The following is a 27,088-nucleotide window of genomic DNA, read 5'->3' on the forward strand; positions in this document are numbered from 1 at the left end:
TTTTTTGAATTTGAAAAAAAAAACAAAAACCAAACTACATATTTAGAAAAACGACAACTGGCACGTTTATTTATCTTCCGTCTTACAGAGATGACTCGATTTTATTAATTGGGAATTTCTAGTACCTATTGGCGTTCGTTTTGGGTAGATCAACAGTTATCAATTTTATCGCTTTATCGGTTTCGTCTTTAATTTGTAAGTAATTTTGACACTAGATTATTAGATTACGAGGTATTCTAGTACTAAAATTACTCTTACTTTAAGTCGATTTTACTGTTAAACGACACCGTTTTATTTTAAATAAATTTTTCAAATTTTTTTAAAATTCAAAAAACGAAAAATTTTAAAATTGATTTCTTTAGATAACCGTGCGTCCTACTGATTGAAAGCAAGAATATATTTTAGTACTAGAATACCTCAGAATTTAATAATCCAACAGCCGAAATACTTAGAAGTTAAAGACAAATAAATTATGCGATAAAATAACCGTTGCCCTACTCAAAATGGACGCCTATGGCCGATACTGGAAATTCGCAATTGATCGAATCGATTTATCTCTAGAAAATAAATAGGGGTACCAGTTTTCGTTTTTGTAAATAGAAGTGTTCTGGTGCAATTTTAAAAAACTAATTACAATACGCCATCTTTAAAGAGCTCTAGCTCCCTTAGGATGCATTTTCGGACTAGATGAATTGTGAATTACCTTAAAATTATCAGTAGTAATTGCACAAGAGCTCTAAAATTATTAAATTTTTACCGAGTGACAGTTTGACAGTTTTATGACAGTTTTATGACTTATGTCAAAGTGCCACGAAAGCAAAAATTCTATATTAATTTTAGAGATCGAGTACAATTTGTTGCGATTATTTCATGAATAAAACTGTTCACAACCAAAATTTTATTGTAATTTATTTATGTAAGCACAAATTAGTACAATTAAACACACAGTTTGTATAAATATTTGACGGTTGAAAGTCATCACTTTTATAATTTTTAAAACATTAATTGTCATTAATGTCACTGAATGTATCTTTTCATAGCAACGAAGGGCATCTGACGTAATATACTTGACGACGGGAAATTATCAAAAATTATCAGTAGTAATTGCACAAGAGCTCTAAAATTATTGAATTTTTCCAGAGTGACACTTTGACAGTTTTAATTTCACGAGCCGAAGGCGAGTGAAATTATGTCAGAGTGTCACGAGGGCAAAAATTCTATATTAATTTTAGAGATCGAGTGCAATTTGTTGCGATTATTACATGAATAAAACTGTTCAAAACCAAAATTTTATTGTAATTTATTTATGTAAGTACAAATTAGTACAATTAAACACACACAGTTGTTATAAATTTTTGTCGGTTGAAAGTCATCACTTTTATAATTTTTAAAACCTTAATTGTCATTAATGTCACTGAATGTATTTTTTCATAGCAACGAAGGGCATCTGACGTAATATACTTGACGACGGGCAATTATCAAAAATTATCAGTTTAATTTAGATTTCTGTAGCTTTCTATTGGTCAGACTCTCCTATGAATGAAATAATCTCCTATGAATGAAATAATCGGGTATAATATCACAAGAGAGTGAGAATAAATTGAAAATAATGCGACAGTTTTTCAAAAATTTGTTGTCTGGCAATAGACACGAGAGCCCGCAGGGCTCGAGTGGCTATTGCCCAATGACAACAAATTTGAGTAAAAATGAAGCATTATTTTCTTATTTATTCTTACTGTCGTGTGATATTCGTAAGATTATTTTTAATACGTATATTATGGATACTTTCTTAAATGTGACAGTTGTCAAAACTAGGAAACTGGTTGCCATTAAACAGAAATAATCTAAAGACTAAGTTTTCACTCTAATGGCATATAACATATCCCACCAGAATGAAAACAATGGGAACCTTCTCTGGTTACACCTCCGAGGCTTCTACAATTTGCAAGCCATACGGATGCTGAGACTAAGGAAGATGAGGGAATTCTACAATTTACAATTCACGTCACATCTGCTCAGCGCGGTAAAGTTCCAACGAGACTGGTTCCCTTCATACTCCACACAGAGTAAATGTAAATCAAAAATGAATAACCATTTTCAATTTCGTTGCAAAACGAAAATACAGCCGAACCATATTCCAGTCCAATCAGAGAGTGCTGCAAGCACCTCTACCGGTTTCGAAACTTATTAGTCTCTCATCAGGAGGCACATATGCTGCTCTCCCTGATCCAACCAAAACAAACCCCAGCGTGCAGTCCCGAATTGCAACGAACGAAATGGCATAGATGCCCTAGCGGCAACTGCTAGCAAAAGACTAAGTTTTCACTCTAATGGCATATAACATATCCCACCAGAATGAAAACAATGGGAACCTTCTCTGGTTACACCTCCGAGGCTTCTACAATTTGCAAGCCATACGGATGCTGAGACTAAGGAAGATGAGGGAATTCTACAATTTACAATTCACGTCACATCTGCTCAGCGCGGTAAAGTTCCAACGAGACTGGTTCCCTTCATACTCCACACAGAGTAAATGTAAATCAAAAATGAATAACCATTTTCAATTTCGTTGCAAAACGAAAATACAGCCGAACCATATTCCAGTCCAATCAGAGAGTGCTGCAAGCACCTCTACCGGTTTCGAAACTTATTAGTCTCTCATCAGGAGGCACATATGCTGCTCTCCCTGATCCAACCAAAACAAACCCCAGCGTGCAGTCCCGAATTGCAACGAACGAAATGGCATAGATGCCCTAGCGGCAACTGCTAGCAAAAGACTAAGTTTTCACTCTAATGGCATATAACATATCCCACCAGAATGAAAACAATGGGAACCTTCTCTGGTTACACCTCCGAGGCTTCTACAATTTGCAAGCCATACGGATGCTGAGACTAAGGAAGATGAGGGAATTCTACAATTTACAATTCACGTCACATCTGCTCAGCGCGGTAAAGTTCCAACGAGACTGGTTCCCTTCATACTCCACACAGAGTAAATGTAAATCAAAAATGAATAACCAATTTCCAATTTCGTTGCAAAACGAAAATACAGCCGAACCATATTCCAGTCCAATCAGAGAGTGCTGCAAGCACCTCTACCGGTTTCGAAACTTATTAGTCTCTCATCAGGAGGCACATATGCTGCTCTCCCTGATCCAACCAAAACAAACCCCAGCGTGCAGTCCCGAATTGCAACGAACGAAATGGCATAGATGCCCTAGCGGCAACTGCTAGCAAAAGACTAAGTTTTCACTCTAATGGCATATAACATATCCCACCAGAATGAAAACAATGGGAACCTTCTCTGGTTACACCTCCGAGGCTTCTACAATTTGCAAGCCATACGGATGCTGAGACTAAGGAAGATGAGGGAATTCTACAATTTACAATTCACGTCACATCTGCTCAGCGCGGTAAAGTTCCAACGAGACTGGTTCCCTTCATACTCCACACAGAGTAAATGTAAATCAAAAATGAATAACCATTTTCAATTTCGTTGCAAAACGAAAATACAGCCGAACCATATTCCAGTCCAATCAGAGAGTGCTGCAAGCACCTCTACCGGTTTCGAAACTTATTAGTCTCTCATCAGGAGGCACATATGCTGCTCTCCCTGATCCAACCAAAACAAACCCCAGCGTGCAGTCCCGAATTGCAACGAACGAAATGGCATAGATGCCCTAGCGGCAACTGCTAGCAAAAGACTAAGTTTTCACTCTAATGGCATATAACATATCCCACCAGAATGAAAACAATGGGAACCTTCTCTGGTTACACCTCCGAGGCTTCTACAATTTGCAAGCCATACGGATGCTGAGACTAAGGAAGATGAGGGAATTCTACAATTTACAATTCACGTCACATCTGCTCAGCGCGGTAAAGTTCCAACGAGACTGGTTCCCTTCATACTCCACACAGAGTAAATGTAAATCAAAAATGAATAACCATTTTCAATTTCGTTGCAAAACGAAAATACAGCCGAACCATATTCCAGTCCAATCAGAGAGTGCTGCAAGCACCTCTACCGGTTTCGAAACTTATTAGTCTCTCATCAGGAGGCACATATGCTGCTCTCCCTGATCCAACCAAAACAAACCCCAGCGTGCAGTCCCGAATTGCAACGAACGAAATGGCATAGATGCCCTAGCGGCAACTGCTAGCAAAAGACTAAGTTTTCACTCTAATGGCATATAACATATCCCACCAGAATGAAAACAATGGGAACCTTCTCTGGTTACACCTCCGAGGCTTCTACAATTTGCAAGCCATACGGATGCTGAGACTAAGGAAGATGAGGGAATTCTACAATTTACAATTCACGTCACATCTGCTCAGCGCGGTAAAGTTCCAACGAGACTGGTTCCCTTCATACTCCACACAGAGTAAATGTAAATCAAAAATGAATAACCATTTTCAATTTCGTTGCAAAACGAAAATACAGCCGAACCATATTCCAGTCCAATCAGAGAGTGCTGCAAGCACCTCTACCGGTTTCGAAACTTATTAGTCTCTCATCAGGAGGCACATATGCTGCTCTCCCTGATCCAACCAAAACAAACCCCAGCGTGCAGTCCCGAATTGCAACGAACGAAATGGCATAGATGCCCTAGCGGCAACTGCTAGCAAAAGACTAAGTTTTCACTCTAATGGCATATAACATATCCCACCAGAATGAAAACAATGGGAACCTTCTCTGGTTACACCTCCGAGGCTTCTACAATTTGCAAGCCATACGGATGCTGAGACTAAGGAAGATGAGGGAATTCTACAATTTACAATTCACGTCACATCTGCTCAGCGCGGTAAAGTTCCAACGAGACTGGTTCCCTTCATACTCCACACAGAGTAAATGTAAATCAAAAATGAATAACCATTTTCAATTTCGTTGCAAAACGAAAATACAGCCGAACCATATTCCAGTCCAATCAGAGAGTGCTGCAAGCACCTCTACCGGTTTCGAAACTTATTAGTCTCTCATCAGGAGGCACATATGCTGCTCTCCCTGATCCAACCAAAACAAACCCCAGCGTGCAGTCCCGAATTGCAACGAACGAAATGGCATAGATGCCCTAGCGGCAACTGCTAGCAAAAGACTAAGTTTTCACTCTAATGGCATATAACATATCCCACCAGAATGAAAACAATGGGAACCTTCTCTGGTTACACCTCCGAGGCTTCTACAATTTGCAAGCCATACGGATGCTGAGACTAAGGAAGATGAGGGAATTCTACAATTTACAATTCACGTCACATCTGCTCAGCGCGGTAAAGTTCCAACGAGACTGGTTCCCTTCATACTCCACACAGAGTAAATGTAAATCAAAAATGAATAACCATTTTCAATTTCGTTGCAAAACGAAAATACAGCCGAACCATATTCCAGTCCAATCAGAGAGTGCTGCAAGCACCTCTACCGGTTTCGAAACTTATTAGTCTCTCATCAGGAGGCACATATGCTGCTCTCCCTGATCCAACCAAAACAAACCCCAGCGTGCAGTCCCGAATTGCAACGAACGAAATGGCATAGATGCCCTAGCGGCAACTGCTAGCAAAAGACTAAGTTTTCACTCTAATGGCATATAACATATCCCACCAGAATGAAAACAATGGGAACCTTCTCTGGTTACACCTCCGAGGCTTCTACAATTTGCAAGCCATACGGATGCTGAGACTAAGGAAGATGAGGGAATTCTACAATTTACAATTCACGTCACATCTGCTCAGCGCGGTAAAGTTCCAACGAGACTGGTTCCCTTCATACTCCACACAGAGTAAATGTAAATCAAAAATGAATAACCATTTTCAATTTCGTTGCAAAACGAAAATACAGCCGAACCATATTCCAGTCCAATCAGAGAGTGCTGCAAGCACCTCTACCGGTTTCGAAACTTATTAGTCTCTCATCAGGAGGCACATATGCTGCTCTCCCTGATCCAACCAAAACAAACCCCAGCGTGCAGTCCCGAATTGCAACGAACGAAATGGCATAGATGCCCTAGCGGCAACTGCTAGCAAAAGACTAAGTTTTCACTCTAATGGCATATAACATATCCCACCAGAATGAAAACAATGGGAACCTTCTCTGGTTACACCTCCGAGGCTTCTACAATTTGCAAGCCATACGGATGCTGAGACTAAGGAAGATGAGGGAATTCTACAATTTACAATTCACGTCACATCTGCTCAGCGCGGTAAAGTTCCAACGAGACTGGTTCCCTTCATACTCCACACAGAGTAAATGTAAATCAAAAATGAATAACCATTTTCAATTTCGTTGCAAAACGAAAATACAGCCGAACCATATTCCAGTCCAATCAGAGAGTGCTGCAAGCACCTCTACCGGTTTCGAAACTTATTAGTCTCTCATCAGGAGGCACATATGCTGCTCTCCCTGATCCAACCAAAACAAACCCCAGCGTGCAGTCCCGAATTGCAACGAACGAAATGGCATAGATGCCCTAGCGGCAACTGCTAGCAAAAGACTAAGTTTTCACTCTAATGGCATATAACATATATAACATACATAACCGTATGGCTTGCAAATTGTAGAAGCCTCGGAGGTGTAACCAGAGAAGGTTCCCATTGTTTTCATTCTGGTGGGATATGTTATATGCCATTAGAGTGAAAACTTAGTCTTTTGCTAGCAGTTGCCGCTAGGGCATCTATGCCATTTCGTTCGTTGCAATTCGGGACTGCACGCTGGGGTTTGTTTTGGTTGGATCAGGGAGAGCAGCATATGTGCCTCCTGATGAGAGACTAATAAGTTTCGAAACCGGTAGAGGTGCTTGCAGCACTCTCTGATTGGACTGGAATATGGTTCGGCTGTATTTTCGTTTTGCAACGAAATTGAAAATGGTTATTCATTTTTGATTTACATTTACTCTGTGTGGAGTATGAAGGGAACCAGTCTCGTTGGAACTTTACCGCGCTGAGCAGATGTGACGTGAATTGTAAATTGTAGAATTCCCTCATCTTCCTTAGTCTCAGCATCCGTATGGCTTGCAAATTGTAGAAGCCTCGGAGGTGTAACCAGAGAAGGTTCCCATTGTTTTCATTCTGGTGGGATATGTTATATGCCATTAGAGTGAAAACTTAGTCTTTTGCTAGCAGTTGCCGCTAGGGCATCTATGCCATTTCGTTCGTTGCAATTCGGGACTGCACGCTGGGGTTTGTTTTGGTTGGATCAGGGAGAGCAGCATATGTGCCTCCTGATGAGAGACTAATAAGTTTCGAAACCGGTAGAGGTGCTTGCAGCACTCTCTGATTGGACTGGAATATGGTTCGGCTGTATTTTCGTTTTGCAACGAAATTGAAAATGGTTATTCATTTTTGATTTACATTTACTCTGTGTGGAGTATGAAGGGAACCAGTCTCGTTGGAACTTTACCGCGCTGAGCAGATGTGACGTGAATTGTAAATTGTAGAATTCCCTCATCTTCCTTAGTCTCAGCATCCGTATGGCTTGCAAATTGTAGAAGCCTCGGAGGTGTAACCAGAGAAGGTTCCCATTGTTTTCATTCTGGTGGGATATGTTATATGCCATTAGAGTGAAAACTTAGTCTTTTGCTAGCAGTTGCCGCTAGGGCATCTATGCCATTTCGTTCGTTGCAATTCGGGACTGCACGCTGGGGTTTGTTTTGGTTGGATCAGGGAGAGCAGCATATGTGCCTCCTGATGAGAGACTAATAAGTTTCGAAACCGGTAGAGGTGCTTGCAGCACTCTCTGATTGGACTGGAATATGGTTCGGCTGTATTTTCGTTTTGCAACGAAATTGAAAATGGTTATTCATTTTTGATTTACATTTACTCTGTGTGGAGTATGAAGGGAACCAGTCTCGTTGGAACTTTACCGCGCTGAGCAGATGTGACGTGAATTGTAAATTGTAGAATTCCCTCATCTTCCTTAGTCTCAGCATCCGTATGGCTTGCAAATTGTAGAAGCCTCGGAGGTGTAACCAGAGAAGGTTCCCATTGTTTTCATTCTGGTGGGATATGTTATATGCCATTAGAGTGAAAACTTAGTCTTTTGCTAGCAGTTGCCGCTAGGGCATCTATGCCATTTCGTTCGTTGCAATTCGGGACTGCACGCTGGGGTTTGTTTTGGTTGGATCAGGGAGAGCAGCATATGTGCCTCCTGATGAGAGACTAATAAGTTTCGAAACCGGTAGAGGTGCTTGCAGCACTCTCTGATTGGACTGGAATATGGTTCGGCTGTATTTTCGTTTTGCAACGAAATTGAAAATGGTTATTCATTTTTGATTTACATTTACTCTGTGTGGAGTATGAAGGGAACCAGTCTCGTTGGAACTTTACCGCGCTGAGCAGATGTGACGTGAATTGTAAATTGTAGAATTCCCTCATCTTCCTTAGTCTCAGCATCCGTATGGCTTGCAAATTGTAGAAGCCTCGGAGGTGTAACCAGAGAAGGTTCCCATTGTTTTCATTCTGGTGGGATATGTTATATGCCATTAGAGTGAAAACTTAGTCTTTTGCTAGCAGTTGCCGCTAGGGCATCTATGCCATTTCGTTCGTTGCAATTCGGGACTGCACGCTGGGGTTTGTTTTGGTTGGATCAGGGAGAGCAGCATATGTGCCTCCTGATGAGAGACTAATAAGTTTCGAAACCGGTAGAGGTGCTTGCAGCACTCTCTGATTGGACTGGAATATGGTTCGGCTGTATTTTCGTTTTGCAACGAAATTGAAAATGGTTATTCATTTTTGATTTACATTTACTCTGTGTGGAGTATGAAGGGAACCAGTCTCGTTGGAACTTTACCGCGCTGAGCAGATGTGACGTGAATTGTAAATTGTAGAATTCCCTCATCTTCCTTAGTCTCAGCATCCGTATGGCTTGCAAATTGTAGAAGCCTCGGAGGTGTAACCAGAGAAGGTTCCCATTGTTTTCATTCTGGTGGGATATGTTATATGCCATTAGAGTGAAAACTTAGTCTTTTGCTAGCAGTTGCCGCTAGGGCATCTATGCCATTTCGTTCGTTGCAATTCGGGACTGCACGCTGGGGTTTGTTTTGGTTGGATCAGGGAGAGCAGCATATGTGCCTCCTGATGAGAGACTAATAAGTTTCGAAACCGGTAGAGGTGCTTGCAGCACTCTCTGATTGGACTGGAATATGATTCGGCTGTATTTTCGTTTTGCAACGAAATTGAAAATGGTTATTCATTTTTGATTTACATTTACTCTGTGTGGAGTATGAAGGGAACCAGTCTCGTTGGAACTTTACCGCGCTGAGCAGATGTGACGTGAATTGTAAATTGTAGAATTCCCTCATCTTCCTTAGTCTCAGCATCCGTATGGCTTGCAAATTGTAGAAGCCTCGGAGGTGTAACCAGAGAAGGTTCCCATTGTTTTCATTCTGGTGGGATATGTTATATGCCATTAGAGTGAAAACTTAGTCTTTTGCTAGCAGTTGCCGCTAGGGCATCTATGCCATTTCGTTCGTTGCAATTCGGGACTGCACGCTGGGGTTTGTTTTGGTTGGATCAGGGAGAGCAGCATATGTGCCTCCTGATGAGAGACTAATAAGTTTCGAAACCGGTAGAGGTGCTTGCAGCACTCTCTGATTGGACTGGAATATGGTTCGGCTGTATTTTCGTTTTGCAACGAAATTGAAAATGGTTATTCATTTTTGATTTACATTTACTCTGTGTGGAGTATGAAGGGAACCAGTCTCGTTGGAACTTTACCGCGCTGAGCAGATGTGACGTGAATTGTAAATTGTAGAATTCCCTCATCTTCCTTAGTCTCAGCATCCGTATGGCTTGCAAATTGTAGAAGCCTCGGAGGTGTAACCAGAGAAGGTTCCCATTGTTTTCATTCTGGTGGGATATGTTATATGCCATTAGAGTGAAAACTTAGTCTTTTGCTAGCAGTTGCCGCTAGGGCATCTATGCCATTTCGTTCGTTGCAATTCGGGACTGCACGCTGGGGTTTGTTTTGGTTGGATCAGGGAGAGCAGCATATGTGCCTCCTGATGAGAGACTAATAAGTTTCGAAACCGGTAGAGGTGCTTGCAGCACTCTCTGATTGGACTGGAATATGGTTCGGCTGTATTTTCGTTTTGCAACGAAATTGAAAATGGTTATTCATTTTTGATTTACATTTACTCTGTGTGGAGTATGAAGGGAACCAGTCTCGTTGGAACTTTACCGCGCTGAGCAGATGTGACGTGAATTGTAAATTGTAGAATTCCCTCATCTTCCTTAGTCTCAGCATCCGTATGGCTTGCAAATTGTAGAAGCCTCGGAGGTGTAACCAGAGAAGGTTCCCATTGTTTTCATTCTGGTGGGATATGTTATATGCCATTAGAGTGAAAACTTAGTCTTTTGCTAGCAGTTGCCGCTAGGGCATCTATGCCATTTCGTTCGTTGCAATTCGGGACTGCACGCTGGGGTTTGTTTTGGTTGGATCAGGGAGAGCAGCATATGTGCCTCCTGATGAGAGACTAATAAGTTTCGAAACCGGTAGAGGTGCTTGCAGCACTCTCTGATTGGACTGGAATATGGTTCGGCTGTATTTTCGTTTTGCAACGAAATTGAAAATGGTTATTCATTTTTGATTTACATTTACTCTGTGTGGAGTATGAAGGGAACCAGTCTCGTTGGAACTTTACCGCGCTGAGCAGATGTGACGTGAATTGTAAATTGTAGAATTCCCTCATCTTCCTTAGTCTCAGCATCCGTATGGCTTGCAAATTGTAGAAGCCTCGGAGGTGTAACCAGAGAAGGTTCCCATTGTTTTCATTCTGGTGGGATATGTTATATGCCATTAGAGTGAAAACTTAGTCTTTTGCTAGCAGTTGCCGCTAGGGCATCTATGCCATTTCGTTCGTTGCAATTCGGGACTGCACGCTGGGGTTTGTTTTGGTTGGATCAGGGAGAGCAGCATATGTGCCTCCTGATGAGAGACTAATAAGTTTCGAAACCGGTAGAGGTGCTTGCAGCACTCTCTGATTGGACTGGAATATGGTTCGGCTGTATTTTCGTTTTGCAACGAAATTGAAAATGGTTATTCATTTTTGATTTACATTTACTCTGTGTGGAGTATGAAGGGAACCAGTCTCGTTGGAACTTTACCGCGCTGAGCAGATGTGACGTGAATTGTAAATTGTAGAATTCCCTCATCTTCCTTAGTCTCAGCATCCGTATGGCTTGCAAATTGTAGAAGCCTCGGAGGTGTAACCAGAGAAGGTTCCCATTGTTTTCATTCTGGTGGGATATGTTATATGCCATTAGAGTGAAAACTTAGTCTTTTGCTAGCAGTTGCCGCTAGGGCATCTATGCCATTTCGTTCGTTGCAATTCGGGACTGCACGCTGGGGTTTGTTTTGGTTGGATCAGGGAGAGCAGCATATGTGCCTCCTGATGAGAGACTAATAAGTTTCGAAACCGGTAGAGGTGCTTGCAGCACTCTCTGATTGGACTGGAATATGGTTCGGCTGTATTTTCGTTTTGCAACGAAATTGAAAATGGTTATTCATTTTTGATTTACATTTACTCTGTGTGGAGTATGAAGGGAACCAGTCTCGTTGGAACTTTACCGCGCTGAGCAGATGTGACGTGAATTGTAAATTGTAGAATTCCCTCATCTTCCTTAGTCTCAGCATCCGTATGGCTTGCAAATTGTAGAAGCCTCGGAGGTGTAACCAGAGAAGGTTCCCATTGTTTTCATTCTGGTGGGATATGTTATATGCCATTAGAGTGAAAACTTAGTCTTTTGCTAGCAGTTGCCGCTAGGGCATCTATGCCATTTCGTTCGTTGCAATTCGGGACTGCACGCTGGGGTTTGTTTTGGTTGGATCAGGGAGAGCAGCATATGTGCCTCCTGATGAGAGACTAATAAGTTTCGAAACCGGTAGAGGTGCTTGCAGCACTCTCTGATTGGACTGGAATATGGTTCGGCTGTATTTTCGTTTTGCAACGAAATTGAAAATGGTTATTCATTTTTGATTTACATTTACTCTGTGTGGAGTATGAAGGGAACCAGTCTCGTTGGAACTTTACCGCGCTGAGCAGATGTGACGTGAATTGTAAATTGTAGAATTCCCTCATCTTCCTTAGTCTCAGCATCCGTATGGCTTGCAAATTGTAGAAGCCTCGGAGGTGTAACCAGAGAAGGTTCCCATTGTTTTCATTCTGGTGGGATATGTTATATGCCATTAGAGTGAAAACTTAGTCTTTTGCTAGCAGTTGCCGCTAGGGCATCTATGCCATTTCGTTCGTTGCAATTCGGGACTGCACGCTGGGGTTTGTTTTGGTTGGATCAGGGAGAGCAGCATATGTGCCTCCTGATGAGAGACTAATAAGTTTCGAAACCGGTAGAGGTGCTTGCAGCACTCTCTGATTGGACTGGAATATGGTTCGGCTGTATTTTCGTTTTGCAACGAAATTGAAAATGGTTATTCATTTTTGATTTACATTTACTCTGTGTGGAGTATGAAGGGAACCAGTCTCGTTGGAACTTTACCGCGCTGAGCAGATGTGACGTGAATTGTAAATTGTAGAATTCCCTCATCTTCCTTAGTCTCAGCATCCGTATGGCTTGCAAATTGTAGAAGCCTCGGAGGTGTAACCAGAGAAGGTTCCCATTGTTTTCATTCTGGTGGGATATGTTATATGCCATTAGAGTGAAAACTTAGTCTTTTGCTAGCAGTTGCCGCTAGGGCATCTATGCCATTTCGTTCGTTGCAATTCGGGACTGCACGCTGGGGTTTGTTTTGGTTGGATCAGGGAGAGCAGCATATGTGCCTCCTGATGAGAGACTAATAAGTTTCGAAACCGGTAGAGGTGCTTGCAGCACTCTCTGATTGGACTGGAATATGGTTCGGCTGTATTTTCGTTTTGCAACGAAATTGAAAATGGTTATTCATTTTTGATTTACATTTACTCTGTGTGGAGTATGAAGGGAACCAGTCTCGTTGGAACTTTACCGCGCTGAGCAGATGTGACGTGAATTGTAAATTGTAGAATTCCCTCATCTTCCTTAGTCTCAGCATCTGTATGGCTTGCAAATTGTAGAAGCCTCGGAGGTGTAACCAGAGAAGGTTCCCATTGTTTTCATTCTGGTGGGATATGTTATATGCCATTAGAGTGAAAACTTAGTCTTTTGCTAGCAGTTGCCGCTAGGGCATCTATGCCATTTCGTTCGTTGCAATTCGGGACTGCACGCTGGGGTTTGTTTTGGTTGGATCAGGGAGAGCAGCATATGTGCCTCCTGATGAGAGACTAATAAGTTTCGAAACCGGTAGAGGTGCTTGCAGCACTCTCTGATTGGACTGGAATATGGTTCGGCTGTATTTTCGTTTTGCAACGAAATTGAAAATGGTTATTCATTTTTGATTTACATTTACTCTGTGTGGAGTATGAAGGGAACCAGTCTCGTTGGAACTTTACCGCGCTGAGCAGATGTGACGTGAATTGTAAATTGTAGAATTCCCTCATCTTCCTTAGTCTCAGCATCCGTATGGCTTGCAAATTGTAGAAGCCTCGGAGGTGTAACCAGAGAAGGTTCCCATTGTTTTCATTCTGGTGGGATATGTTATATGCCATTAGAGTGAAAACTTAGTCTTTTGCTAGCAGTTGCCGCTAGGGCATCTATGCCATTTCGTTCGTTGCAATTCGGGACTGCACGCTGGGGTTTGTTTTGGTTGGATCAGGGAGAGCAGCATATGTGCCTCCTGATGAGAGACTAATAAGTTTCGAAACCGGTAGAGGTGCTTGCAGCACTCTCTGATTGGACTGGAATATGGTTCGGCTGTATTTTCGTTTTGCAACGAAATTGAAAATGGTTATTCATTTTTGATTTACATTTACTCTGTGTGGAGTATGAAGGGAACCAGTCTCGTTGGAACTTTACCGCGCTGAGCAGATGTGACGTGAATTGTAAATTGTAGAATTCCCTCATCTTCCTTAGTCTCAGCATCCGTATGGCTTGCAAATTGTAGAAGCCTCGGAGGTGTAACCAGAGAAGGTTCCCATTGTTTTCATTCTGGTGGGATATGTTATATGCCATTAGAGTGAAAACTTAGTCTTTTGCTAGCAGTTGCCGCTAGGGCATCTATGCCATTTCGTTCGTTGCAATTCGGGACTGCACGCTGGGGTTTGTTTTGGTTGGATCAGGGAGAGCAGCATATGTGCCTCCTGATGAGAGACTAATAAGTTTCGAAACCGGTAGAGGTGCTTGCAGCACTCTCTGATTGGACTGGAATATGGTTCGGCTGTATTTTCGTTTTGCAACGAAATTGAAAATGGTTATTCATTTTTGATTTACATTTACTCTGTGTGGAGTATGAAGGGAACCAGTCTCGTTGGAACTTTACCGCGCTGAGCAGATGTGACGTGAATTGTAAATTGTAGAATTCCCTCATCTTCCTTAGTCTCAGCATCCGTATGGCTTGCAAATTGTAGAAGCCTCGGAGGTGTAACCAGAGAAGGTTCCCATTGTTTTCATTCTGGTGGGATATGTTATATGCCATTAGAGTGAAAACTTAGTCTTTTGCTAGCAGTTGCCGCTAGGGCATCTATGCCATTTCGTTCGTTGCAATTCGGGACTGCACGCTGGGGTTTGTTTTGGTTGGATCAGGGAGAGCAGCATATGTGCCTCCTGATGAGAGACTAATAAGTTTCGAAACCGGTAGAGGTGCTTGCAGCACTCTCTGATTGGACTGGAATATGGTTCGGCTGTATTTTCGTTTTGCAACGAAATTGAAAATGGTTATTCATTTTTGATTTACATTTACTCTGTGTGGAGTATGAAGGGAACCAGTCTCGTTGGAACTTTACCGCGCTGAGCAGATGTGACGTGAATTGTAAATTGTAGAATTCCCTCATCTTCCTTAGTCTCAGCATCCGTATGGCTTGCAAATTGTAGAAGCCTCGGAGGTGTAACCAGAGAAGGTTCCCATTGTTTTCATTCTGGTGGGATATGTTATATGCCATTAGAGTGAAAACTTAGTCTTTTGCTAGCAGTTGCCGCTAGGGCATCTATGCCATTTCGTTCGTTGCAATTCGGGACTGCACGCTGGGGTTTGTTTTGGTTGGATCAGGGAGAGCAGCATATGTGCCTCCTGATGAGAGACTAATAAGTTTCGAAACCGGTAGAGGTGCTTGCAGCACTCTCTGATTGGACTGGAATATGGTTCGGCTGTATTTTCGTTTTGCAACGAAATTGAAAATGGTTATTCATTTTTGATTTACATTTACTCTGTGTGGAGTATGAAGGGAACCAGTCTCGTTGGAACTTTACCGCGCTGAGCAGATGTGACGTGAATTGTAAATTGTAGAATTCCCTCATCTTCCTTAGTCTCAGCATCCGTATGGCTTGCAAATTGTAGAAGCCTCGGAGGTGTAACCAGAGAAGGTTCCCATTGTTTTCATTCTGGTGGGATATGTTATATGCCATTAGAGTGAAAACTTAGTCTTTTGCTAGCAGTTGCCGCTAGGGCATCTATGCCATTTCGTTCGTTGCAATTCGGGACTGCACGCTGGGGTTTGTTTTGGTTGGATCAGGGAGAGCAGCATATGTGCCTCCTGATGAGAGACTAATAAGTTTCGAAACCGGTAGAGGTGCTTGCAGCACTCTCTGATTGGACTGGAATATGGTTCGGCTGTATTTTCGTTTTGCAACGAAATTGAAAATGGTTATTCATTTTTGATTTACATTTACTCTGTGTGGAGTATGAAGGGAACCAGTCTCGTTGGAACTTTACCGCGCTGAGCAGATGTGACGTGAATTGTAAATTGTAGAATTCCCTCATCTTCCTTAGTCTCAGCATCCGTATGGCTTGCAAATTGTAGAAGCCTCGGAGGTGTAACCAGAGAAGGTTCCCATTGTTTTCATTCTGGTGGGATATGTTATATGCCATTAGAGTGAAAACTTAGTCTTTTGCTAGCAGTTGCCGCTAGGGCATCTATGCCATTTCGTTCGTTGCAATTCGGGACTGCACGCTGGGGTTTGTTTTGGTTGGATCAGGGAGAGCAGCATATGTGCCTCCTGATGAGAGACTAATAAGTTTCGAAACCGGTAGAGGTGCTTGCAGCACTCTCTGATTGGACTGGAATATGGTTCGGCTGTATTTTCGTTTTGCAACGAAATTGAAAATGGTTATTCATTTTTGATTTACATTTACTCTGTGTGGAGTATGAAGGGAACCAGTCTCGTTGGAACTTTACCGCGCTGAGCAGATGTGACGTGAATTGTAAATTGTAGAATTCCCTCATCTTCCTTAGTCTCAGCATCCGTATGGCTTGCAAATTGTAGAAGCCTCGGAGGTGTAACCAGAGAAGGTTCCCATTGTTTTCATTCTGGTGGGATATGTTATATGCCATTAGAGTGAAAACTTAGTCTTTTGCTAGCAGTTGCCGCTAGGGCATCTATGCCATTTCGTTCGTTGCAATTCGGGACTGCACGCTGGGGTTTGTTTTGGTTGGATCAGGGAGAGCAGCATATGTGCCTCCTGATGAGAGACTAATAAGTTTCGAAACCGGTAGAGGTGCTTGCAGCACTCTCTGATTGGACTGGAATATGGTTCGGCTGTATTTTCGTTTTGCAACGAAATTGAAAATGGTTATTCATTTTTGATTTACATTTACTCTGTGTGGAGTATGAAGGGAACCAGTCTCGTTGGAACTTTACCGCGCTGAGCAGATGTGACGTGAATTGTAAATTGTAGAATTCCCTCATCTTCCTTAGTCTCAGCATCCGTATGGCTTGCAAATTGTAGAAGCCTCGGAGGTGTAACCAGAGAAGGTTCCCATTGTTTTCATTCTGGTGGGATATGTTATATGCCATTAGAGTGAAAACTTAGTCTTTTGCTAGCAGTTGCCGCTAGGGCATCTATGCCATTTCGTTCGTTGCAATTCGGGACTGCACGCTGGGGTTTGTTTTGGTTGGATCAGGGAGAGCAGCATATGTGCCTCCTGATGAGAGACTAATAAGTTTCGAAACCGGTAGAGGTGCTTGCAGCACTCTCTGATTGGACTGGAATATGGTTCGGCTGTATTTTCGTTTTGCAACGAAATTGAAAATGGTTATTCATTTTTGATTTACATTTACTCTGTGTGGAGTATGAAGGGAACCAGTCTCGTTGGAACTTTACCGCGCTGAGCAGATGTGACGTGAATTGTAAATTGTAGAATTCCCTCATCTTCCTTAGTCTCAGCATCCGTATGGCTTGCAAATTGTAGAAGCCTCGGAGGTGTAACCAGAGAAGGTTCCCATTGTTTTCATTCTGGTGGGATATGTTATATGCCATTAGAGTGAAAACTTAGTCTTTTGCTAGCAGTTGCCGCTAGGGCATCTATGCCATTTCGTTCGTTGCAATTCGGGACTGCACGCTGGGGTTTGTTTTGGTTGGATCAGGGAGAGCAGCATATGTGCCTCCTGATGAGAGACTAATAAGTTTCGAAACCGGTAGAGGTGCTTGCAGCACTCTCTGATTGGACTGGAATATGGTTCGGCTGTATTTTCGTTTTGCAACGAAATTGAAAATGGTTATTCATTTTTGATTTACATTTACTCTGTGTGGAGTATGAAGGGAACCAGTCTCGTTGGAACTTTACCGCGCTGAGCAGATGTGACGTGAATTGTAAATTGTAGAATTCCCTCATCTTCCTTAGTCTCAGCATCCGTATGGCTTGCAAATTGTAGAAGCCTCGGAGGTGTAACCAGAGAAGGTTCCCATTGTTTTCATTCTGGTGGGATATGTTATATGCCATTAGAGTGAAAACTTAGTCTTTTGCTAGCAGTTGCCGCTAGGGCATCTATGCCATTTCGTTCGTTGCAATTCGGGACTGCACGCTGGGGTTTGTTTTGGTTGGATCAGGGAGAGCAGCATATGTGCCTCCTGATGAGAGACTAATAAGTTTCGAAACCGGTAGAGGTGCTTGCAGCACTCTCTGATTGGACTGGAATATGGTTCGGCTGTATTTTCGTTTTGCAACGAAATTGAAAATGGTTATTCATTTTTGATTTACATTTACTCTGTGTGGAGTATGAAGGGAACCAGTCTCGTTGGAACTTTACCGCGCTGAGCAGATGTGACGTGAATTGTAAATTGTAGAATTCCCTCATCTTCCTTAGTCTCAGCATCCGTATGGCTTGCAAATTGTAGAAGCCTCGGAGGTGTAACCAGAGAAGGTTCCCATTGTTTTCATTCTGGTGGGATATGTTATATGCCATTAGAGTGAAAACTTAGTCTTTTGCTAGCAGTTGCCGCTAGGGCATCTATGCCATTTCGTTCGTTGCAATTCGGGACTGCACGCTGGGGTTTGTTTTGGTTGGATCAGGGAGAGCAGCATATGTGCCTCCTGATGAGAGACTAATAAGTTTCGAAACCGGTAGAGGTGCTTGCAGCACTCTCTGATTGGACTGGAATATGGTTCGGCTGTATTTTCGTTTTGCAACGAAATTGAAAATGGTTATTCATTTTTGATTTACATTTACTCTGTGTGGAGTATGAAGGGAACCAGTCTCGTTGGAACTTTACCGCGCTGAGCAGATGTGACGTGAATTGTAAATTGTAGAATTCCCTCATCTTCCTTAGTCTCAGCATCCGTATGGCTTGCAAATTGTAGAAGCCTCGGAGGTGTAACCAGAGAAGGTTCCCATTGTTTTCATTCTGGTGGGATATGTTATATGCCATTAGAGTGAAAACTTAGTCTTTTGCTAGCAGTTGCCGCTAGGGCATCTATGCCATTTCGTTCGTTGCAATTCGGGACTGCACGCTGGGGTTTGTTTTGGTTGGATCAGGGAGAGCAGCATATGTGCCTCCTGATGAGAGACTAATAAGTTTCGAAACCGGTAGAGGTGCTTGCAGCACTCTCTGATTGGACTGGAATATGGTTCGGCTGTATTTTCGTTTTGCAACGAAATTGAAAATGGTTATTCATTTTTGATTTACATTTACTCTGTGTGGAGTATGAAGGGAACCAGTCTCGTTGGAACTTTACCGCGCTGAGCAGATGTGACGTGAATTGTAAATTGTAGAATTCCCTCATCTTCCTTAGTCTCAGCATCCGTATGGCTTGCAAATTGTAGAAGCCTCGGAGGTGTAACCAGAGAAGGTTCCCATTGTTTTCATTCTGGTGGGATATGTTATATGCCATTAGAGTGAAAACTTAGTCTTTTGCTAGCAGTTGCCGCTAGGGCATCTATGCCATTTCGTTCGTTGCAATTCGGGACTGCACGCTGGGGTTTGTTTTGGTTGGATCAGGGAGAGCAGCATATGTGCCTCCTGATGAGAGACTAATAAGTTTCGAAACCGGTAGAGGTGCTTGCAGCACTCTCTGATTGGACTGGAATATGGTTCGGCTGTATTTTCGTTTTGCAACGAAATTGAAAATGGTTATTCATTTTTGATTTACATTTACTCTGTGTGGAGTATGAAGGGAACCAGTCTCGTTGGAACTTTACCGCGCTGAGCAGATGTGACGTGAATTGTAAATTGTAGAATTCCCTCATCTTCCTTAGTCTCAGCATCCGTATGGCTTGCAAATTGTAGAAGCCTCGGAGGTGTAACCAGAGAAGGTTCCCATTGTTTTCATTCTGGTGGGATATGTTATATGCCATTAGAGTGAAAACTTAGTCTTTTGCTAGCAGTTGCCGCTAGGGCATCTATGCCATTTCGTTCGTTGCAATTCGGGACTGCACGCTGGGGTTTGTTTTGGTTGGATCAGGGAGAGCAGCATATGTGCCTCCTGATGAGAGACTAATAAGTTTCGAAACCGGTAGAGGTGCTTGCAGCACTCTCTGATTGGACTGGAATATGGTTCGGCTGTATTTTCGTTTTGCAACGAAATTGAAAATGGTTATTCATTTTTGATTTACATTTACTCTGTGTGGAGTATGAAGGGAACCAGTCTCGTTGGAACTTTACCGCGCTGAGCAGATGTGACGTGAATTGTAAATTGTAGAATTCCCTCATCTTCCTTAGTCTCAGCATCCGTATGGCTTGCAAATTGTAGAAGCCTCGGAGGTGTAACCAGAGAAGGTTCCCATTGTTTTCATTCTGGTGGGATATGTTATATGCCATTAGAGTGAAAACTTAGTCTTTTGCTAGCAGTTGCCGCTAGGGCATCTATGCCATTTCGTTCGTTGCAATTCGGGACTGCACGCTGGGGTTTGTTTTGGTTGGATCAGGGAGAGCAGCATATGTGCCTCCTGATGAGAGACTAATAAGTTTCGAAACCGGTAGAGGTGCTTGCAGCACTCTCTGATTGGACTGGAATATGGTTCGGCTGTATTTTCGTTTTGCAACGAAATTGAAAATGGTTATTCATTTTTGATTTACATTTACTCTGTGTGGAGTATGAAGGGAACCAGTCTCGTTGGAACTTTACCGCGCTGAGCAGATGTGACGTGAATTGTAAATTGTAGAATTCCCTCATCTTCCTTAGTCTCAGCATCCGTATGGCTTGCAAATTGTAGAAGCCTCGGAGGTGTAACCAGAGAAGGTTCCCATTGTTTTCATTCTGGTGGGATATGTTATATGCCATTAGAGTGAAAACTTAGTCTTTTGCTAGCAGTTGCCGCTAGGGCATCTATGCCATTTCGTTCGTTGCAATTCGGGACTGCACGCTGGGGTTTGTTTTGGTTGGATCAGGGAGAGCAGCATATGTGCCTCCTGATGAGAGACTAATAAGTTTCGAAACCGGTAGAGGTGCTTGCAGCACTCTCTGATTGGACTGGAATATGGTTCGGCTGTATTTTCGTTTTGCAACGAAATTGAAAATGGTTATTCATTTTTGATTTACATTTACTCTGTGTGGAGTATGAAGGGAACCAGTCTCGTTGGAACTTTACCGCGCTGAGCAGATGTGACGTGAATTGTAAATTGTAGAATTCCCTCATCTTCCTTAGTCTCAGCATCCGTATGGCTTGCAAATTGTAGAAGCCTCGGAGGTGTAACCAGAGAAGGTTCCCATTGTTTTCATTCTGGTGGGATATGTTATATGCCATTAGAGTGAAAACTTAGTCTTTTGCTAGCAGTTGCCGCTAGGGCATCTATGCCATTTCGTTCGTTGCAATTCGGGACTGCACGCTGGGGTTTGTTTTGGTTGGATCAGGGAGAGCAGCATATGTGCCTCCTGATGAGAGACTAATAAGTTTCGAAACCGGTAGAGGTGCTTGCAGCACTCTCTGATTGGACTGGAATATGGTTCGGCTGTATTTTCGTTTTGCAACGAAATTGAAAATGGTTATTCATTTTTGATTTACATTTACTCTGTGTGGAGTATGAAGGGAACCAGTCTCGTTGGAACTTTACCGCGCTGAGCAGATGTGACGTGAATTGTAAATTGTAGAATTCCCTCATCTTCCTTAGTCTCAGCATCCGTATGGCTTGCAAATTGTAGAAGCCTCGGAGGTGTAACCAGAGAAGGTTCCCATTGTTTTCATTCTGGTGGGATATGTTATATGCCATTAGAGTGAAAACTTAGTCTTTTGCTAGCAGTTGCCGCTAGGGCATCTATGCCATTTCGTTCGTTGCAATTCGGGACTGCACGCTGGGGTTTGTTTTGGTTGGATCAGGGAGAGCAGCATATGTGCCTCCTGATGAGAGACTAATAAGTTTCGAAACCGGTAGAGGTGCTTGCAGCACTCTCTGATTGGACTGGAATATGGTTCGGCTGTATTTTCGTTTTGCAACGAAATTGAAAATGGTTATTCATTTTTGATTTACATTTACTCTGTGTGGAGTATGAAGGGAACCAGTCTCGTTGGAACTTTACCGCGCTGAGCAGATGTGACGTGAATTGTAAATTGTAGAATTCCCTCATCTTCCTTAGTCTCAGCATCCGTATGGCTTGCAAATTGTAGAAGCCTCGGAGGTGTAACCAGAGAAGGTTCCCATTGTTTTCATTCTGGTGGGATATGTTATATGCCATTAGAGTGAAAACTTAGTCTTTTGCTAGCAGTTGCCGCTAGGGCATCTATGCCATTTCGTTCGTTGCAATTCGGGACTGCACGCTGGGGTTTGTTTTGGTTGGATCAGGGAGAGCAGCATATGTGCCTCCTGATGAGAGACTAATAAGTTTCGAAACCGGTAGAGGTGCTTGCAGCACTCTCTGATTGGACTGGAATATGGTTCGGCTGTATTTTCGTTTTGCAACGAAATTGAAAATGGTTATTCATTTTTGATTTACATTTACTCTGTGTGGAGTATGAAGGGAACCAGTCTCGTTGGAACTTTACCGCGCTGAGCAGATGTGACGTGAATTGTAAATTGTAGAATTCCCTCATCTTCCTTAGTCTCAGCATCCGTATGGCTTGCAAATTGTAGAAGCCTCGGAGGTGTAACCAGAGAAGGTTCCCATTGTTTTCATTCTGGTGGGATATGTTATATGCCATTAGAGTGAAAACTTAGTCTTTTGCTAGCAGTTGCCGCTAGGGCATCTATGCCATTTCGTTCGTTGCAATTCGGGACTGCACGCTGGGGTTTGTTTTGGTTGGATCAGGGAGAGCAGCATATGTGCCTCCTGATGAGAGACTAATAAGTTTCGAAACCGGTAGAGGTGCTTGCAGCACTCTCTGATTGGACTGGAATATGGTTCGGCTGTATTTTCGTTTTGCAACGAAATTGAAAATGGTTATTCATTTTTGATTTACATTTACTCTGTGTGGAGTATGAAGGGAACCAGTCTCGTTGGAACTTTACCGCGCTGAGCAGATGTGACGTGAATTGTAAATTGTAGAATTCCCTCATCTTCCTTAGTCTCAGCATCCGTATGGCTTGCAAATTGTAGAAGCCTCGGAGGTGTAACCAGAGAAGGTTCCCATTGTTTTCATTCTGGTGGGATATGTTATATGCCATTAGAGTGAAAACTTAGTCTTTTGCTAGCAGTTGCCGCTAGGGCATCTATGCCATTTCGTTCGTTGCAATTCGGGACTGCACGCTGGGGTTTGTTTTGGTTGGATCAGGGAGAGCAGCATATGTGCCTCCTGATGAGAGACTAATAAGTTTCGAAACCGGTAGAGGTGCTTGCAGCACTCTCTGATTGGACTGGAATATGGTTCGGCTGTATTTTCGTTTTGCAACGAAATTGAAAATGGTTATTCATTTTTGATTTACATTTACTCTGTGTGGAGTATGAAGGGAACCAGTCTCGTTGGAACTTTACCGCGCTGAGCAGATGTGACGTGAATTGTAAATTGTAGAATTCCCTCATCTTCCTTAGTCTCAGCATCCGTATGGCTTGCAAATTGTAGAAGCCTCGGAGGTGTAACCAGAGAAGGTTCCCATTGTTTTCATTCTGGTGGGATATGTTATATGCCATTAGAGTGAAAACTTAGTCTTTTGCTAGCAGTTGCCGCTAGGGCATCTATGCCATTTCGTTCGTTGCAATTCGGGACTGCACGCTGGGGTTTGTTTTGGTTGGATCAGGGAGAGCAGCATATGTGCCTCCTGATGAGAGACTAATAAGTTTCGAAACCGGTAGAGGTGCTTGCAGCACTCTCTGATTGGACTGGAATATGGTTCGGCTGTATTTTCGTTTTGCAACGAAATTGAAAATGGTTATTCATTTTTGATTTACATTTACTCTGTGTGGAGTATGAAGGGAACCAGTCTCGTTGGAACTTTACCGCGCTGAGCAGATGTGACGTGAATTGTAAATTGTAGAATTCCCTCATCTTCCTTAGTCTCAGCATCCGTATGGCTTGCAAATTGTAGAAGCCTCGGAGGTGTAACCAGAGAAGGTTCCCATTGTTTTCATTCTGGTGGGATATGTTATATGCCATTAGAGTGAAAACTTAGTCTTTTGCTAGCAGTTGCCGCTAGGGCATCTATGCCATTTCGTTCGTTGCAATTCGGGACTGCACGCTGGGGTTTGTTTTGGTTGGATCAGGGAGAGCAGCATATGTGCCTCCTGATGAGAGACTAATAAGTTTCGAAACCGGTAGAGGTGCTTGCAGCACTCTCTGATTGGACTGGAATATGGTTCGGCTGTATTTTCGTTTTGCAACGAAATTGAAAATGGTTATTCATTTTTGATTTACATTTACTCTGTGTGGAGTATGAAGGGAACCAGTCTCGTTGGAACTTTACCGCGCTGAGCAGATGTGACGTGAATTGTAAATTGTAGAATTCCCTCATCTTCCTTAGTCTCAGCATCCGTATGGCTTGCAAATTGTAGAAGCCTCGGAGGTGTAACCAGAGAAGGTTCCCATTGTTTTCATTCTGGTGGGATATGTTATATGCCATTAGAGTGAAAACTTAGTCTTTTGCTAGCAGTTGCCGCTAGGGCATCTATGCCATTTCGTTCGTTGCAATTCGGGACTGCACGCTGGGGTTTGTTTTGGTTGGATCAGGGAGAGCAGCATATGTGCCTCCTGATGAGAGACTAATAAGTTTCGAAACCGGTAGAGGTGCTTGCAGCACTCTCTGATTGGACTGGAATATGGTTCGGCTGTATTTTCGTTTTGCAACGAAATTGAAAATGGTTATTCATTTTTGATTTACATTTACTCTGTGTGGAGTATGAAGGGAACCAGTCTCGTTGGAACTTTACCGCGCTGAGCAGATGTGACGTGAATTGTAAATTGTAGAATTCCCTCATCTTCCTTAGTCTCAGCATCCGTATGGCTTGCAAATTGTAGAAGCCTCGGAGGTGTAACCAGAGAAGGTTCCCATTGTTTTCATTCTGGTGGGATATGTTATATGCCATTAGAGTGAAAACTTAGTCTTTTGCTAGCAGTTGCCGCTAGGGCATCTATGCCATTTCGTTCGTTGCAATTCGGGACTGCACGCTGGGGTTTGTTTTGGTTGGATCAGGGAGAGCAGCATATGTGCCTCCTGATGAGAGACTAATAAGTTTCGAAACCGGTAGAGGTGCTTGCAGCACTCTCTGATTGGACTGGAATATGGTTCGGCTGTATTTTCGTTTTGCAACGAAATTGAAAATGGTTATTCATTTTAGAAATAATCTACTTAAAAGAATTCTATCGGTAATTTTCTACAGTAGATAATTCTTAGTATAATTTTAATCTAATTGGACAGAATTAAACGCGTGATCAAATGTCTTACTATACGATTGGAAGTTAAAATCATCAAAAAATAATCAGTTCAATTTTTATTTCTGTAGCTTTCTGTTGGTCATAACCTCCTATGAATGAACTAATCTGAGAAATCTCCGGTCTTCGTTTGTTGGGAGAGTTTCTGAACACCTATACTGGACACCCATTACATACTACCATGTATGTAGGGGTGAGGGGCGTAAAATGATCCTCGCGGGTTGAAATGATCCCTTTGTTTTAAAGTTTGCCTTTTGTGTAAAATAACTGTAATATTGGCAACATTGTAGCAGACGGAGCGGTTAGTAGAAGACTACTGTGGAAACACGATTTAGTTCAAATCCGAGTATATAATAATTTTGATATTTAAATTAATTGTATGTCTCTCTTGTAGAATGCGACGAAGATATAAGCGAATAAATAACAAACAAAATTGGGACTCTGAGCATATGAAAAATGCCATACAAGAAGTTAAGCGAGGAAAGCCTGTTAAAACCGCTGCGCGAATCTTTCAGGTGCCAAGAATTTCTCTGAAACGGCTTGTAATGGACAAATATAAGGTAGCAAAGCTAGAGAAGAAGTCACATTGTAGCTGCCACCCTGTATTTTCCCCAGAACAAGAACTAGTAAGACATATCATAGATTTTGAGAGTAGGAGGTATGGACTCACCTTGCGTGATTTGCGGCAATTAGCGTATCAGCTTGCTGAAAAAAACAAACTGTCACACAAGTTTTCCCATGGCGAAAGAGCTGCTGGTAAAGATTGGTTGTATGGTTTTAGAAGAAGACACCCAGAAATTTCCTTGAGATGTCCTGAAGCGACATCGGCAGCTAGAGCAAGAGCCTTCAACAAACCGGTTGTGACAAAGTTCTTTAATCTGTTAAGAGAGATTTATGCAAAAAATAATTGTGCTCCTCACCAAGTACATAACGTAGACGAGACTTTGATTTCTACTGTTCTCGGACAAATTCAAGGATATTAGCAAAAAAAGGTTGCAAACAAGTTGCGAGGGTAACATCAGCGGAGCGCGGAATTTCGACGACAGCGGTAGTTTGTGTATCAGCTGCAGGAAGTTTTGTAATCCCAATGCTCATTTTCAGCAGGAAGCGAATGAAAGCTGAACTGACAGACGGAGCTCCTCCGAGTACCATATTTGCTTGTAATGAAAGTGGTTGGATCCGTACAGAAGTTTTTAAGCAGTGGTTTGCTCATTTCGTATCTTTTGTGAAGCCAAGTATCCATGAGCCCGTCTTACTTATATTAGATGGACATTTATCGCACACCAGAAATCTCGATGTTATTGTTAGTGCCAGAGAAAACTTTATAACCATCTTGTGCTTACCTCCCCACTGCACACACATGCTGCAGCCTGGACGTTGGTGTTATGGGTCCACTTAGCGTTTATTTAGACCAAGCATTAGAAAAATGATTGAACCATCATCCTGGTAGAACCGTGTCAGTGTTTCAAATCAGCCAAATATTTTGAGAAGGCTACTTAAAGGCTTGTGTACCAACAAATGGGATAAACTGGTTCCGCAAAATTGGCATATTTCCATTTTAACCTGAGGTTCTTTCAGACGTTGACTTCTTAGCAGCTGAAGTAACTGACCTTGATAATGGTGAGGATATGGCTCAAGGATCTAGTTTAAGTAAAGTAGCTGATTTATCGACAGGCATAACCAACAAAGCAGATAATGGCTCTAGCGAAAAAAAGGATATGTACGAGAATCCTGAGCCAGGGCCCAGCTCAAGACGAAATGAACAAATGAATTCATCGTGTAAAGATACACCACAAGAATGCCAACCTTTTCCTAAAGTTCTGGGCAAGAGAAACACGAGAAAAAGAAAATCTTGTGGAAGTGCAGTGTTAACTAGCACGCCATGAAAAACTGCCCTTGAAGATGACATCAACAAGAAGGAAGCAAAAGAAAAGGCAATTGAAAGGAAAAATGAAAATAATAAGAACAAAGCAAAACAACAAAGAATCTAAAAGAAAGTCTATCCGACTCTTAGGATTCAGAAGACAACCAAAGACATGCAACTTGTCTCTACTGCTCTGACTAATAT

This window comes from Diabrotica virgifera, chromosome 8, assembly GCF_917563875.1.
Source record: "Diabrotica virgifera virgifera chromosome 8, PGI_DIABVI_V3a".
NCBI classification, from domain to species: Eukaryota; Metazoa; Arthropoda; class Insecta; order Coleoptera; family Chrysomelidae; genus Diabrotica; species Diabrotica virgifera.